This window comes from Symphodus melops, assembly GCF_947650265.1.
Source record: "Symphodus melops genome assembly, chromosome: 3".
Lineage (NCBI taxonomy): Eukaryota > Metazoa > Chordata > Actinopteri > Labriformes > Labridae > Symphodus > Symphodus melops.
The window spans coordinates 10,753,022-10,770,651 of NC_136693.1; positions in this window are offsets into that span (position 1 = coordinate 10,753,022).

Consider the following 17,630-nt stretch of genomic DNA (forward strand, 5'->3'; position numbering starts at 1 on the left):
ATTAGGTTATGCATCTAAAAACTTACCTCTACCTTTGTCTTCCTCCCTTCTCCTTTTTTTTAATCTACTTTTCTTGATGGGATTTAGATTTAAATTAATCCGTATTGTCTACCAGTCCTTGACAGATAAATACTCAAACGCAAATTTAAGGCTAGAAAAGCATATTGTTAGATAAATATATGTAGGACAGAATAGTGGCACCAGTATGGACTTTAGGATTTCATAAGTCTGTGTGTGTGTGTGTGTGTGTGCGTGTGTGTTTGCAGTGTGCAGTGTGCATGCACTATGTTGCAGATTAGGAGGTGCGAGACAGCAGATGGGTTTGTCTAAAAAAAGCCCCAAGCTCCCAACACCAATCAACGGTTGCGGGTTGGGATTGATGTTGATATGACAAATTATTTCATTGGTGCAGATGAAGCTGATCATAAGTTATCAAGATAATGCCACAGTGCTGGATGCAGACTAGTAAGGGGGAGGAGGGGGGGGACAACAACAAAAGACCAACTTTTTCGACTACTCCAGAATATTTTGAAGGATTACAGTTACAGAGCAAACTGTCTCACAAAGAGGCCAAAGACTTGAGTCTTGTGAATACGTGTAAGGAAACATTTTTATATGCTTCAATACGACAGTTGCTCATCCAACCTCATCCTTGGCTCATAAATAAGTATACGACCATATATTGCTGTGTCAGTCCGTGAGCATGTGCATGTGTGACAGATGAACACAGACGAGTGTATGAGCAGAGCGGCTGATGACAATGACAGGACTTGATGAGCAGATATAGCCCGCTGCTGATGCCCTGACCATATGGCCGGGTATTGTTGTGCCTCCCCCTCACCACCACAGATGGTGCCCGCAGCAATACAGCACAACAAAAAACGTAAGCCATTGTTTTACCAGTAGCAATCATAATAAGGGGAAGGAGGGAGAGAGGCACAAAAAAAATACTAATAATTACTTCTGCAGTCAGAAAAAAAATCTGTTCTTCTTCAGAGCTGGTGTCCAGAAGGGCAGATTCCTGAGAGAAAGCACACAGAGTGGTTGTTGGTAATTGACTGATATGGTAATGAGTGCCTAATTATACCCGGCACGCAGGAGTGGAGGGCCGCCTACACAGTCACTGCCCCATGACCTGTTTTCTGACAAACTGTCACTTCATCTTGCCACGTCGCTCAGAGGCTTATCAAATATGACCCCAAAATAGACAAGGGATAATACACACACAGGCAGAGTTAGACATTAGGCACACACACGCAGACACACAAATATGTGTACATTTACGACACAAGCACAGTTACAGATACATTGTGCTTTCACTACCTGACACTAAAGTACGTGTGTGTGATATTATGACACGTGTTCGCCTCCACAAACAATCAGCGGATACAGAATTAAGGCTTAAAGTGAGGGCAGATGAAAGAACTGCTCGAACAGAAATCCTTCATATCGGAGACAGATGTCAAATTATAATAGCTTTGTGTTGCATAGACTTTACCAAACAGTTTGTAGCTTTCTGATTTCATTTTCCTTCATCAAGATGTTCAGCAGTATTACGGCTTTGAAACCTTAAAGTCATATTATGTTTAATCTTTCTCTGAATGCATGGGGAAGAATAAAAATACACAACATGATACTATTATGTCACTGCCTGTAAAAAGTCATAACTGTGTATGTCAAATATCTCAAAGTAAATCTCACACCTCAACCGCTAGATTTCCTCTCAACAAGTCTTCTATCTGTCACGATTGTATTGAATCTTTCAATATTTTTTTGATTACCGAAGCTTGGTCGAGGTTAAGGCAATTTAATCCTACAGTTTGAAGCCAAGCCAGCAGTTGTGTCATTTTTTATCAACCACTGAACTATCTGGTCATGGTGGCGAAGTAGCTGTTGTTCGTAACAAAAACATTAACAAATAGTAAAGCTCTCTTACGCTGCATCCTCGTCTCTAGGCCCCCTAAACTGAGGCAAGCTTTAGCAAAGATTTTTCTGATTCTCCAAGTCAGAATTCTATTACTGTTTGACTTTTATATGTTTTGTATATGTGTTATCTTTTTACTTAGTTCAATTTGTAAATGTGCCCACTCACTTCGAGGGCCACACTCTCAATCTTGTCTTTTCACTGAACTTGTCGCTTAATCATTTTTAGACAAAGAACGTGTGTGTCTGACCACAAGATTGATACTTCCTCATTTAACCTCAACGCCCTCACGTTTTTTAACTCATGCACTGCCAACATATTTTCAGAGGCATACCTGAATACTTAATGACTCTGACTGAGTAACACTTGGGACACATTCACACTAGGTAATCCTTAACAAGCTCAAGCACATTTGACCACCAAAGTCCCGTTCATTTGACAAGTGGGAGTGCTCTGTACCACGCTCGAGCATGGTACATTTCCTTGGTCCTGGCACGTTTCAGCACAGTATGCTCCTACACAAGCACGGAAACGCACTGGAAAGCTGCATATAATCAATCCCTGTCTTTTTTAATCAAGAAATCTGGGATTGTAAGAGGACCATATCAGAGCAAAATTACTGAAAGAAAAACAAACAAAAAAAAACAGCAACAAAGTCTGTTAGGTTTTAAGGCATTTTCTCTTGTTGTTCCTCACTGTTAGATTAGACTGGAGAAAAATCTCTTTGCCACTGTCATACTGTCGACCTCTATTTAATAGCTGCTGGACATTACAATATGCAATCCATTCCCCAACATTGTGCAATTAACTGTTGTAAATTGTGGTTATTATTAATTATTCATGAAAATTGAATGACATGGTGCACTATGTAATAACAAACCAGAAATTCAGTCTTGGTTCAAAAAATCAATACACATAACAATTAAAACATTTATCGATGCATTCCAGAATTACTTATAATGCCTCAAGTTAGAGTGTTGTGTCGTTTCTTTGCTTCTCAAGAACAATTTTGATTAAGCTAAAGAATCCCTTCACACCTGATGTAGTTTTGACCACAGGAAGTTGCTACTACACGAATCTAATTAACTAATAATCATACATTTCTAAATGATTTGATTCGGTACTATTCTTTTCATTTTTCAGGAATGCACTGATGAATGTTTTTGTGTAAATAAATGAAGACATTAATGTGGACATTTCTGGTTGGCTATTATGTTAAGCACCCTATTTTACACTTACATAAATGAACAATGCAGCTCTTACAATTTATAATAACATTAACAATTTGTTATAATTAATAAGAAAATGTGTATTACATTTTGCCTTCAGCATGTTTGTTCTAAGAAGGGAAAATATTACACAATAAAATGAAAGTGTATTACATTGTGTTTTGGGGTTCTTTTTCGAGACAGAGTCATGAGTGTCTCTACCATCCACAGTCATGCTGCCTCCAAAGAGAAAAAGGAGGACTTTCTCCTTTATTTTATACAGAAGGTTGACAACATCAGAGACCAGATCACACCAACTGATAGACCCTTCTGTTACACCGGTAAATGGATCTCTATAGACTGCTTTCTCCCTATAACTTAAAAAAATACTGTCTCTAAAATGAAGTTTAAACATTCAACAGTTCAGCCTCTTTTGAAAAACCATCTATCTCATCATTTGATTTGAACACTTTTAGACCTATTTTCAAATGTTCTTTTATAAACAAAATTTATAGGAGGAAAAAAAACATTTGACCCAGTTATTGTTCGTTTTGAATTGTAATACTATTATAGTGAATTGTTCAATCAGGTTTTAGAGCTTTACCCAGCACAGACGAAAGCATTTTATAAACTTGGTTTAAAAAATATATCGTAAAAATAACAAAATATTGTACTATAATATTAAATTACATCAAATAAACTACAAATTAAAGCAGGTTTCACATGAGCTGAATGGTTGTCTCTTTGGAACCAACCAATTCCATTAAACATTTTGTTTAAAAAAAAATCCACAGGAGTTCTTTTCCAATTTCATTCAAATCCCTTGCCATTGTTCACAAGTTATTCACAGAGCCAAATATCTAGTTGTAATTTTGACACTGCTGTGAATGCTATTCAAACTTGCTCCGCAGGGATGCCAAATGAAAGCCCTCTTGACCAAAGCCATCTAATTCAATGGTGTCTACAATAGCCTGGCAATCTTTCAGTAACTGTATAAAAATAGAATCAAGCAAACAGTCTTTGTAGACACCATGTGTGTGAGTTGTGTAAGCTGAGCAAGTTAACTGTTTGCCACAAGACAGTGTACGGGGGAGAATACTTTCAAATTCGATGTTGAGAATGTTCTCTTTGACACTTTGAGCACTAATTCTGTTGTCTTTTTTGTACACATGACACATTTTATTAGTTTGACACTAAAGAAAATTTGTTTGAGTTTCTGGTTGTGGACACATACTACATTGAAATGACTTTTTTGGCAATTAGAAAAAAAAACAATAAAAGGTTTTAAAATAATAACAAAAAATGTGTCTTACTGTATGTAAGGCTTTTCTAAATTCTCAAAGACGCTTTGACAAGGAATGACAACAAAAACAAAAGACACAACAAGGTCAGTACAATTAATAATGTAAAGGGGGGAGGCTGAGAGTTCGTGGCTGTAGTTGGTGCTGAAGAGGTTAGGTTTTAGGGTTTAAAGGATTGTGGGGGAGTCCGTTATGTTTTTTGGGGGGTGATGTGGTCTTTCGTGCAGGAGTGTGCGAGGAGACGAGCAGCGTAATTCTGACTACTGTGGCAGTAGTCTGGAGGGGATGAATGCGTGGGCGAGGGTCTCAGCAGCTGACAGTGAGAGGGATGGGAGGATGCGGGAGATGTTTTAGTATTTCTTTACTCTTAACGCTGCTCATTATTTCCTAAAATAACTCCTTAATAAATCCTATGAAACTGTTACAGGAGTACTCTCTTGAGACTGTTTATGTGAGACGTCATATCAGTTAATGTGTTCTTTCTAATAAATAATCATTTTGATCATTTTTATGTTCAAAGAAACTGACATGAAGAAAGAGGCTTCAACCTTGCAGTCAGAAGGTAATACGCTCTTCAAAATAAGGAAGTGTCACCTCAATCTGTAAAGTTAAGGTAAAAGAACAGCTCGAGACTGTGTTCACCATGTTAGAGACTAGGAGGAGGTTTAGAGACATTTCTCTGCTCATTCAGTGCATGAGTCCAATGTTTTTGACTGTGATTTGTTTTCTCAGATATGGCAAAAGCATTCCAACACTGAGGTCTGATGAAAACATGTGAAGGTTTCAGAGTCAATGCAATCATTTCGCCACCTTTCCACATAAGCACAGTTGTTACAACGCTGGCAGTTGTTTGGAATACGCACACTTCCTTTTTTTAACACTCCTGTCACCCAATTAATGCAAGCTGTTGCAGAAAAACAAGTAGATCCTTCTGTCAGTGTGATGTCTCTCTAATCTCCATAACCTGTCAATGTACTTTCTTCCCTAAGTAGGGTGTGAAAGTTAAGTGGCAGAAAGCCATTGTATAAGGGTGGAGTAAAAATAAATAATGTTGAGATATAAATGGATGCAAATCATTTGAAAGCTTAATGCTCGCTCTCTCAAAAAACTGCTCTCAATAGAAATGATCTATTAGTGAGGGGAAAAAAACTGAAATGAAATTGTGTTTTTTACAACAAAATTGAGCACAACCAGTCCCTATAAGGACAACAACCCACTTGATGGTGTCTCTTCCTGCAGTAAACCACAAGAATCTGGTCTGCTGTCGGTCAGACAACAGCAGCCATTCCACCACGGTGTCTTCTAACTTTCTGCAAACACAAGCAGATGCTGTAGATGAGTGGTTTGTTCTCTGAAGGTATCAAGGAGTCACAGCTCGTGTGGTTAATGTACCACCTACAGTAAGCACAGGCTGCTATCAGTCCTCTGCAGAGCTCTTCTCTTCCTCTGACCCTATACTGTTCATTATCTCAGATATCATGTCTTCACTCAAACACTATCCCTGTTCTGCACTGTATGTGAACTATGATGCAGGATGTAAACTCACCTGTTGACACTATTTTTACCTGACATGCAGCTTTCTTAACAGTAAGCATGCTGCATGTTTTTGTCCAGTTGTGACTAACATGAAAGTGTGTATGGTGTACAGTCACTACCGGTGTTCCTCAGGGATCTGTCTTGGGTCCTCTCCTTTTTATGATTGCCATTGGAGTTTTACAAACCCTTCAAGTTCTAAGTGTCATTCTTGTCCTCTCAAAGTGTAGTTAGGCCCACTTTGGCTGTTTTATTTGAACTGTACATAGTATAGTGTAAACATTATTTACACCTGCCTCTCCTACAATTAAATCATTTCCAATCAAAGTTATTTACCATAATAACAAAAAAATACTGATCTTTATTTGAAAATAAAAAAAAAGAAGCAAGGATGCACTGCACACCTTTCTGCAAAAATCCAACTACTGAGCCCTTGAATTGTTAATATGTATCATACCTCTTTATATACAGTAAACTTAAATTAGGTCATTTTGTCTTTGTACACCACAACCAACAGACAGACAGAAGGGTGAGCATCAGACACGCGGGAAGTTTTCTGTCTTGTGGTGTGATTACGTATCATTGGTCAGTATGCTGGGTCAGACCCTGGTTGTATCAGTCCAGAGAGATGGGCCACCCTCCAGATGTCCTCAGTCCAACAGGTGGTCCCATAGTGGGGGTGGGGATGAGAGGTCTGACATCTGCCATCCGCAGCTAACCCTGCACACACACACCCACCCACCCACACACACACACACACAGCATAGTTTTCAGAAACACCTTTTCCTACTCCCTGTTACATTTCTGCTGCAGTTAGATCTTTACACCATGTTGCTCAGACTCCCACTGTATGTCTGTCGCTGCAATCACATTTCACATCATCTCACACGTCATGGCTCAGTGCTGCTCGTGGAAAATTGAATTGTGTGCTCAAAGAAAATACTGCTTGCCTCTTGCCCTGTTTGCCTGAGGAAGATATTGTAAATTGAAACGTTGCCCCTATTAAATAAAATTCCCCATTGGGAGGTGAGCAGAGAGGACCTTTTTTCAGCAGTCAATGTGTGCTTATTGTCATGGCTCAAGCTTCAAACAAGACAACTCATTTGTGCTGAATGTAATGTATGGCCTTGGATTGTCGTAAACAGACAAAGATTGAATATGGATTCACTGCACATCCTTTTGTTTTATTTATTTTTCAATTATTCATAATCTTAAACTTGTTGTAGCTGTTTGTGATTAACCACACAGTCATAATATCATCTGTCCTTCACTTATAATGTCTTAAATTGCTTTTTTAAGAGTAATGCAACACAGAAGCTATAGATGAATAGCAAATCAACTAATCCCTGTGGGAAAGTGGGGTTTTATGTCATGGACACAAGACTTTTGACTAAATAAATCATTAGCAGGAAGATTTTTTTTCACACTGAAAGCACTATGAAAGTTTGATACACAGTTTCTTGAATACACAGAAACAGTTAATGCACACTTTGTCACAACAAAAGTTTTCTAACATATTTGTTGTTGTTGATGATGATGTTGTTTTTGTGAACAATTAACTAATTTTAAGTTTCTAAAATTAAAAGATTTTCTTTAGGACTCCTTCTGCTTTTATTTTGCTTGGACTAGAATTTTGTAGAAATGATGAGGAATGCATAAACCTTGAAACATTCCTTTCTGCAAAGACAGACATAATTAGGTAACCGAACACTTTGTAGCCTGTGAGACGTATTATAATCAATGTTTTAATTGATTTAAAAATGATGTCAAGCTTAAGTGTTACTCGAATAAACATTTTGAATTGTTATTTCACACTAATTAAACTTGATTCTCTTTATGAAATACTAATTTGTTCTCATTAACTTGTTCTATGAAAACCAGCTAATAATTTTTGATTTTCATTTTAGTCACTGTGAAATATATTTGAGTTTTTCTTCTTTTTGCCTTAAAAGCCAAAATTGATGTCTGCAAGAATTGCAATGACCAATAATGACACCAATCATTGGAAACATTGTTAGATTTAGTGAAAAAAATGTTTTGTTATCCAAAAATAAGTGAGATATGAAGAAAAGTAAAGTGACCTCACTCCAAAGGTTCACCAAAACTACCTGCTACAGTTGAATTATTCATCAGACATCATTTCCTTCCCCTTTCTCATGTAGCACCATTGACAGTTGTCTAGGTGATTCCATATGGCATTTGTAGCAAGATAGACGCACATACATAGAAACAGTAATACACACAAGCACAGGGTGGGGGTTGTTCAGGGTTGAGAACAGATGATCGGTGTAAGTGTGTCTGTGTATGTGTGAGTGTGTGTGTGTGTGTGTGTGTCTCAGCACATGGTAGAGGTCTCGTTAGCACCACAAGTGTATGGCTAAATTAGTCTCCTCAATCCCTCCATCACACCTGCTCTCAGACCCTGCAGCTGTCACTAAGCACATGTCTGTATATCTATCTGTCTATTTATAAGGGGCCTAATATTCCATTCCTTACATCAGTGGTATCTAAGAAAAGCAGAACACCCCCAGGACCCAGTACTGAAAAAAGCGATATATTGCTCTACAAATGTACATCAATTTTATTTGTTTATTTTTTGTGTTCTTTCCAAAAGATCTTTGTAACTATCCAGTAAGTGTGTGTTTATGACTTCCTTTATCCCCCTCCCCCCTCCCCCGTTAAGTCATGCAACACAAACATAGGCCGAAGTATACTGTGCACATGCACAAAACAGAATCCTGTGGACACGCTCTAATGGAGAGAGGAGGAGTGAGGTAGCTGCCCCCAGAAGGCGTTAATGAGCTGGTTGGGGGATTTGGTGCCTTGCTCAAGGGCACCTCGGCAGTGCTCATGAAGTGAGCTGGCACATCTCCAGCTACCAGACCAATTTCCAGATTTGATCTGCACCAGGACTTGAACCGGTGACGCACAGGTTCCCAACCTAAGACTGAGCTATTGCCATCCTTGTTGTTAGGATTTTGGTTAATAATCCAATCTTGACACTTCTCAGGACAGACAAAGCCTTGTTACAGATGTTATGGTCCTGAATTCCAGATCAAAGTGTGTTGAAGGACTCTGAATATTTGTCTGGTGTTCACTGTCATGCAAAACAAATTTTAGACTTTGACAATAAAGTTATATCAATTCATCCATCAATCAATCAACATTAAGAGATATATTTGGCTTTATGGCACTATAGTTCACACCAGCTTTTAGCTAAAAAGAAGCTAGTTAGCCTGTCTGTACTGTTTGGTGCAATGGCTGAGGCTAAGAACAGGATGGTCGACGACAGTTATGTAAATACATAACCAGCGTGTGTTTACGACATTACAATTGTACTTAGTGACCTTTGGTGGGTGCCAAAGCACATCAAACCGAAACTGAACTTTAAGTATAGATCTGAATACTTGTTCCAAACTGGCTGTTGGGCTAAGAGGAGGACTGCTGCTGCCTATTATTTAGCAATTCATAAGGCTTAGAGTAAAATATGTGGTGAACAAGATTCAAGTTACCTTCAGTACATATATTTTGAAACATTGGTGGAAACATTCTCGCCATATTCCTCATAGTCCTGTGAGCGAAAAGACCTAATGTACTTATTCATATTGACAAATGTATTTATTGATATTTTAAAACAATATCTTCAGGTTTAAACATTTCTATTTCCTTTCTTGGAGTCACTTTTAGTTGCTCAGCACAGTCTGCCTTAAAAAACAAAAACAGTAGATTACGTTTTTGAAAAAAAGCATAAAGCAATATAATTCTCAAGCTTTTATCAACTGACCTTTGCTTTGCTGACCTCTACAGCTTCTGCTCTTCAGCTTTTCTGCTTCAAACTGTTAAATGGCTGTGTCTCTCTGTTCAACATTTGAATGTCTCTTCTGTTTGTCTTCTCATTAACTTAAATGTAATGCATGGTCATGCCTCCCCTCCATATAGTGCAACATTCAGAACAATAAAAAAGCAAATGGACTCAAATGAAAGTGAACAATAGAACCCAGATGTAAAAAGGTCAAGGGGTTGTGACCCTTGTGGTAAGTTTGTTGCTGTGGTCTGTACTGCCACCATTTCAGCAGCCTGTTATCGCTGGTCAGGTCAAACAGCATCCATCTGCCCTCACAGAGCAGGATAATGAGTAATAAGATAGCCGTTTGTGGAGATTATATAAATAATTACTCCCATATTCTTTATTTTCCTCTGGTTCCTTTCACATTACTTTCTTTCTGTCTGTGCTGTCTCTCCACTTATGCTTACTGGCATGATCGTGGTTGACCTTCTTTGAATATAAAAGCCAGCTCCCAGAGCCTGTGAAGACCTTCACAATATTGCTTTTGAACAGGGTCCAATAAACAAACAATTAGACATATCACTCTGAATTGGTTCACGATGGTGAAGCGTTTAATTTCTGATTTCACAGTCCCTTTGGAAGAGGGGACAGAGGGCCAAGACAAACAGCAGTCACTTTCCCAGGGAATCACACACACACACACACACACACACACACACACACACACACACACTCACAAACACACAATCTCTCGGTCTCTCTCTCCGACTGTCGCTTTATTCATCACACAAGCACACACATACACACAGGGATTTTCATGCCCTACTGTCTTTGAACAGCCTGTAATTACGCCTCATGGCCTCATGTCATGGCTCACATTTTCAATTTAATGTATAGATGTAATGCATTGTGGCACAGGGAAAACATCCATCTCTATCTGGGTTTTAACATGCTCCTACTAACTGAATCTCATTTTGAATAATTCAATTTACAGCCATATATAATCACTAAATATTACGGGGATTGACCACAGTTTCAATGCTCACCTAATGGATTGATTCAGTTATAACAGCGGGCAGGAGTGAGTAGTTTTCCTACTGGCTTGTCTAACCGCAGTGTTGCCATAAAGAGCAACATTAAGCTACACACAAATCAATACATACCACTGGAAGGGAGGGGCTTTTTCCATCATGAAATTTAAATAGTCATTCCTGTATAAAAATCAAGGCTTTATCTTCTTCTGTATGATACAGTACTTTTGCTATAATCATTCACAAAATAATAGTAGTGAACTTGCAGTTCATTAAAGTTACAAACCATGGGGTCAGGATCCTCCAAGGGGTCACGTCAAACATCCTTGTGGTCTCAACATAATAACAAGATTTAGGAAGAACACCAAAAAATAATTAGCTGCAAAGTGAAATTATGTATTAAAATGGCACATTCTAATAACTGCTTCCTGCCACGTTGTTAAATATTTATGTCTTAATTTGTCGGCAAAATCTATAAGTGTGTCATATGATGTGGTGGAGCTGTGATACTAAATTAAATGATTCTAGGTAACAAGTCTTTACAGCTTTTACTCTGCGATATAAAACATGAACATTGTGGCTTGAGAGTGTGACTGTGTGACCCTTTCTGTATATTACCCCCCCCCCCCCCCCCCCCCCCCCACCACACCACACACACACACACACACACACACACACACACACGTGTGCTCGCCTGCACCCATTGTTCCTCTGTCATTGTTCTCAGTGGATTTGTATGTATCATTCGAACCCCTGATACATCTGCCAGCCTGGATCCATTGTCCGACAGCGTGCCACGCAAACAGGCTTCAATTAGGCAGCCTGCGCCTTTCTGTAGCAACGTGATTGTGTTGGCCTGGTCTCCATCGCAGCACCTGTCTCACACATGTTCGACTCCATTGATGGGCGGTAACTTAACCCTGTTCAAATGACTCTAGGATAAAAATAGCATGGTCATGGCCAAGTTCAGCTAATAATTAGTTCAGTTAAGATCTCTTTAATGTACAAATTATTACAACAACCACAGGACACATACACAATAGTCTATTTTCCTTGTGTAAAGTACAGTTTACGGGCATTATTACAATTAATACATATAAAAGACTTTTTTTTTTTTTTTTTTTTTTACCTGGCCGTATAGCTAACTTAACAGGAAATTGTCTACAAAGGTTAATGGCTGAATCATGATGGTCATAGAGTCACACAGGCTCTTTAATTTGACAGTAAAGCAGGTAAAAAAAACTGATAGGATTTATATGTAACTTAAAATTTCCACTATATCCATGTTTTGCAAACACGTCATTTTTTCACATTTTCATTTTGAAGTTTCATTGAATATTGTATCCATTCTAAATAATATTATTAAGATTTTATTTCAGCTTTGACAATTATTTTGGAGCTATATCTTTTAAAGCGTCTTGAATATTTTCTGTCATAGCATTTCTGTAATTACTTAATGTGTGATGTTAATTCACTGTTCGTGATGTCAGTCAGACCTGAAACAGTTCAGCTTCGTCTAGACACCAAGGACAGCTGGGAGAGAGTCAACAGCTCTTCTTGATATCTGCAGGATGTTTGGAAAGACTTGTTGTTCACTCCAGGCTCCTTGACGTCATTGATTAGTCTAGGTGGGTCAATGTGCCACGACCGGGATAATGATAATGTCTTTTCAATATATGCAGAGTCTGGCTGTTATGTTTGAGCGTGACACTGAACCACAAGTCTGATGTTGAATCATGTCTCCTCGAGTATTCATCTGATGTATAAACTTTCACGAACATGAGCCATCTGAGTCTAAGGAGTTTTACTGTGTCGAGTCAAGTCTTGATCATTTCCTCGACATTTTCCATAAAACAATTGAACCCTGCATTGATTATGTTATGAGTTTCTGTCCACACCCAAACCCAAACCAACTTCATGTAAATATATTTATGTACTTTTATGTTGACAAGACAAAGGTTAATTCTCCAGAACCTGATTAACCCTTGCCGGTCTCCAAAGAGACACATAAGTCTAACAACATTATATTCTCTTTACTCTAAAAGTACCACAGCAAAACATGCATGTGTACTTGTGGATCTCTGCCATGATTGTTACACTGATGATAGAAGTGTTGCAGATCATTTTATTTCGCTTTCCAGAGGTGTTCAAAAGATAACACAACTACACACTGTGCTCTGTTGTTAGATCTCATTGTTTGATCAGTAACAAGGCCTAAACACTTATATTATTGTATTAGGCAACCTCTGTTAGGATTGGCAAGGAACTGTGACTTATTGGACTTTCCAAGTTTATACAACAGGAAGTGGTGATTGGATAATTAAAAGCCAAGATAAGTGCTGAAAGGATCCAGTGTAAACAGACCAAATGATATGCAAATCCACACTTAGTATTACCTACAAACTGCACTAGTATACCAGAAGTCACAGTGTCCTCAGCACATTTCAGTCACTGTCATGTGATCAATTCAATTCAAAAAACGTTATTTGCCCCTGGGGGGCAATTCAAATAAAGAAGTGGTCCATCAAGGTGAGGAACCTCTCTCTGATGATAAGATACTGAAATGCTTTACTAAAGTATTTCAGAAGCAACAGCAAATAGTGAATAAAAAAAATCCATATGTCAACAGCCACTGATATGCATACTTTCTTTGTCCTCACGGAGGGAGCAGAAGTAAATATTATGTTGTGTACAAAATGATATTGTTAATCTGTTCTCAAACTTCATGGTTTAAAAGAACCGCAGCTAATTAACAGCACCAAAACAGGAATACATTTTAATATTGATCCCCTTGTGTCCCTGGTGCATTGTCTTTGTACATATGTGTGTTTGTGTGTGCGAGTGCATGTGTGGGTGTGTGTGTGTAGGCAAGAGTATGATTATGAATATTTTAAGAGGACATTTAACATGGCGAAGCCAGAGAAGGCTCGGTGAGGGATTTGCGCCTACTCTTCAGCTAATGACCCCAGGCGCTTCCAGCAAAGCTTCTTCATATTTTAAAGAAAGTCGATAGAGCAGCAGCGCAGTCAGCAGCATTAAGATTCATACAGACGCCACAGGGACCCTGAAAAAATTAATAACACGCGTGTCTAACAATCCTTCCTGCGATTTAGTGGAGCACCCAAGCTCTCTGCCTGAAATGCAAAGTAGTAATGAACACACAGATAAGATAAATTCTGAACACGCACCCCCTACCCCTCAAGTCAATGCACAAACACACTTTTTACACCCACTCTTTCCTTCATCCCCTTTTCAATAAACACACCCATCAACCTCCCTGCACTACTAACCAAAGGTATCCAAACACCCTGCGCTCTACAATTTTTCCTCTCTACTTCTCTTTTCTTCTCCGTGTCTCCTTTCTTAAAAATGAGCAGAAGGACGAATCCAAGGGCTCTGAAAGATCCAAGATGGTAGTTATGAACAAAAGCTTGTTTTTTTTTACTTTGCTTGATTATAATGAATTTGCAGATCTGCAGATGAGAAAAGGAAAATACAGATCCTCTCGCTGCAAGGTTCGCCATTGTCTACATTCCATCCAACACTTTTACTTGTGTCCTGGTATACAGTACAAAAAAAATGACTTTACAACTAGTTGCCCTTCCTAAGTGCTATATGCACTCACACATTGTCAGACAAACAATACAACCAAACGTAAAGGGACTGAAGGTTTAGTTATTAAGATAAACCTCTATTTAGTAACTCATATGGGTGATCTAAACACCAGAAATTGAAAAGCTATTTGCATAAAATGTGTTAAAAAATATGGAGTTTTAGGATTTCCAGCATGTGATGTCTTAAATAGCGAAGACTTTCACTCAGAGTCAGGACAGCAGTAGGCTCTGTCCTCCCTGGGAGGCTAGACAACATATGGCATTGTCTCTAAGAGAACAACACACCACCCTTGCAGCCTGGCAGCCTCCGAGAGTTTTTTGTGTCCTTTTTTGTATGCATATGTGGCTATGGGCTAATGGGGGAGCCTATAGTATTTGCAGAAGAGGCAACAAGAAGGATTGCTCCTAAGTTTCTTTGAAAAAAATAGAAAAATAAATAAATACACTGAAAATAATTGGGAAATGTAAATTTCTTTCCCATAGCCAGGAAAACTAAACAGATCTATTTTTATCCAAGCTGTGTAAATAATGTGTTTTTTTTTTTTGTTTTTTTTTAAAGAAGATGGATTAATTAAATATTTCCCTTTACATCTGGATGCAATAAAGTGCAACCATATGCATCTTTGGCATGATTGATTGAATACGTTATTATAAACCTTTCAGCATATTGTTGATGCAGCTAGGACAGAGTTAGTGAGCTGAATAAGATAAGGGGGCGGAAGTCTTGTACAATTCTTTCCATTTTCACGTGTGAGTTAAAAGGGAAAAAGGAGAATCAATAAGGCATTAGTGGAAAGCCATCAAAGAATTCGAGAGCAATCTACAGCTTAGTGCAGCCAGTAGGTCAGGAAGTTTGATATCATTTATTTAGGGTGAGTTACCTTAAGACTACAGTTAATTCAACTTTATTCCGTCCATTTGACCACACCGTCTGCCTCAGTTATTAAGAGAATGTGTAAATGACAAAAACAATTTGGATGCATATTCATTCGACCTTTAATGTTGCACAGTTTATCCTCAAATTATCTGGATGACATTCAATAAATCTAAAGGGAGGGCCTCTCAGCTTGACTCCAAGATCCTATGCCAACCCAAACAATGCAGACCAACAACATATAGCCACTTCAAATCCTCTGGAGAAGTCGTGTCTCTCTCTCTCTCTCTTTCTCTCTAAGGCCGCATGATGAGAGGCTCATGTAAGCAGCTCATCAGCAGCCTGTTTGCCCATATGTGCCTCACACCCCACAGTCCCTAGTGGGTCCTGGCTCTGTGCAATGATACTATCTCATCTGCCAACATGGATCTGTATGAAAAAACACTATCCCTCTTCTGTTTGTCCTATTCTGCCCTCACTGGCTAGTGTTATGATCTGCACGGGTAGTGTAGCCAGCCTGTCCTCCAAGTCAAGTGCCAAATCAAGGGTTGGCTAGTAGGAAGAGGGGAAATGTGGATTAATGTTAAATAAGAGAAGTTAAGCAATGAATGAGATGCAGAGTCATGATGATGACCAAGTGAGGGCAAGCATCGTCCAACAGATAAACATGAACAAGCAAGATTACAGCTCTATAAATCAAGTTGGTGGGCAACATTTACAACCAAAACAACATATTTGTCTTCGACGATGGAAGGAGCAGCAGCAGGAGTGTTGGTGTTTTTTCAAATCACTAAGGTGTGAATCCTCTGGGCCAGTATTGATGATGGCATATGCCGTGGGAAGCAGACAGACAAGAAATCAGGGTCCAGTGTCATCTCTGCTGAGTGTCTGCAGGTCCCACACGGCAACGGTTCGCTTATCCCCCCGCCACAGCACATATGTTTGGGAAACGGAACAGTTGGACGTGGCCGAGGGCTAAAATGGGTCAGACTGACACAGATGGAGAAAAAACTCCCACTGGGTCACTGTCAGATGACTAACACCTACAGAAAAGTGAGAGAATATGAGCATCAGTGTGCGTTAAAGGAATTCAAACTCTAAATTGTACAGATTCTTAACAGCTTCCACTTCCAGCAGATTCTCTCTTCAAACAAAGCTATAATAAAATTAAATGCTCATACGATGAGTTTTTAATTTAAATTTGAGTCATGCATTATGGTGCAGGGATGGCTGCGGCTTAGAGGTAGAGTCGTTTTTTTCAACCAGAGGGTTGTAGGTTCAACTCTCAGCTCCTGCAGTTACAAGCTAAAGTGTCCTTAGGCAAAATACTGATCCTCAAATTGCTCTTGTGCTACATCAGCGGCGGTTAAATGTGTATCACAGAAATTTGTTGATACTGATGTTCACTTCATATAAAAACCTCTGCCTATGCATGTGACATGTAGTTTATTGAGTAGGCAGAAAACTGGAAAAGCGCTATACAAGTTCAACTAGCCAAAAGCAAACCAATTCACACATCAGCAAGTGGATCTCAATAATTCTTAACATTACATTCCCCTGCTTTCGAAACGTTTCCTTCTACTTCTTACTTTGCCTCTCACAGAAAATCAATCAATAACTTGGGGCATGGCTCACATTGTCACTAACTAACCTGAATTTCCCTCTATCTATCTATCTATCTATCTATCTATCTATCTATCTATCTATCTATCTATCTATATATCTATCTATAACTGTGATCACAGTCAACTCATTGTACTTTCTTTCCCCAACGTGCTGCTGTCAAAATTGAACAGCATAGCACTTAGACAACGTTTTGGGAATATGAAGACACCTCTCCTAGAATTATCAACAGAGGGCTCAATAGATTTCAAACAAATCCCTGGACACATGAAAAAGAGTTGACACCTTGTCATTCGAATGAGCTCATTCAAAGCAGTATATGTTAAATTCCATAAAATAAAAGGCCAAAAAAAAGACTAAACACAACATTACATTGTACTTTATTTGATCATTAACTTTTCATAAAGAGATTTCACAAATATTTGTGAGATTAATTTGCGAGCCCATCACACACAAAGAAGCCATTGGAATTTTTCTTTCAAGAGAGGGAGGCAATCATCAGACAAAGCTGTCCTACTCTTTATCAGCAATCTATGATGTCACAGCTCAAACATATTCAAAGTGCTTCAGGCAGATGTCCTTGGTTGTCAAAACCTCCATTAGAAGTGGAATGTGAGGAAATTATTACGAGATGAAAGGTCACCTTGCTATTGGTCTGTTCAAAGAAAGGAAGAAAATGATATTCAGTGTAATCCTGGACGATGCGTCAATTGATCTTTCAACATCATCTCCCAA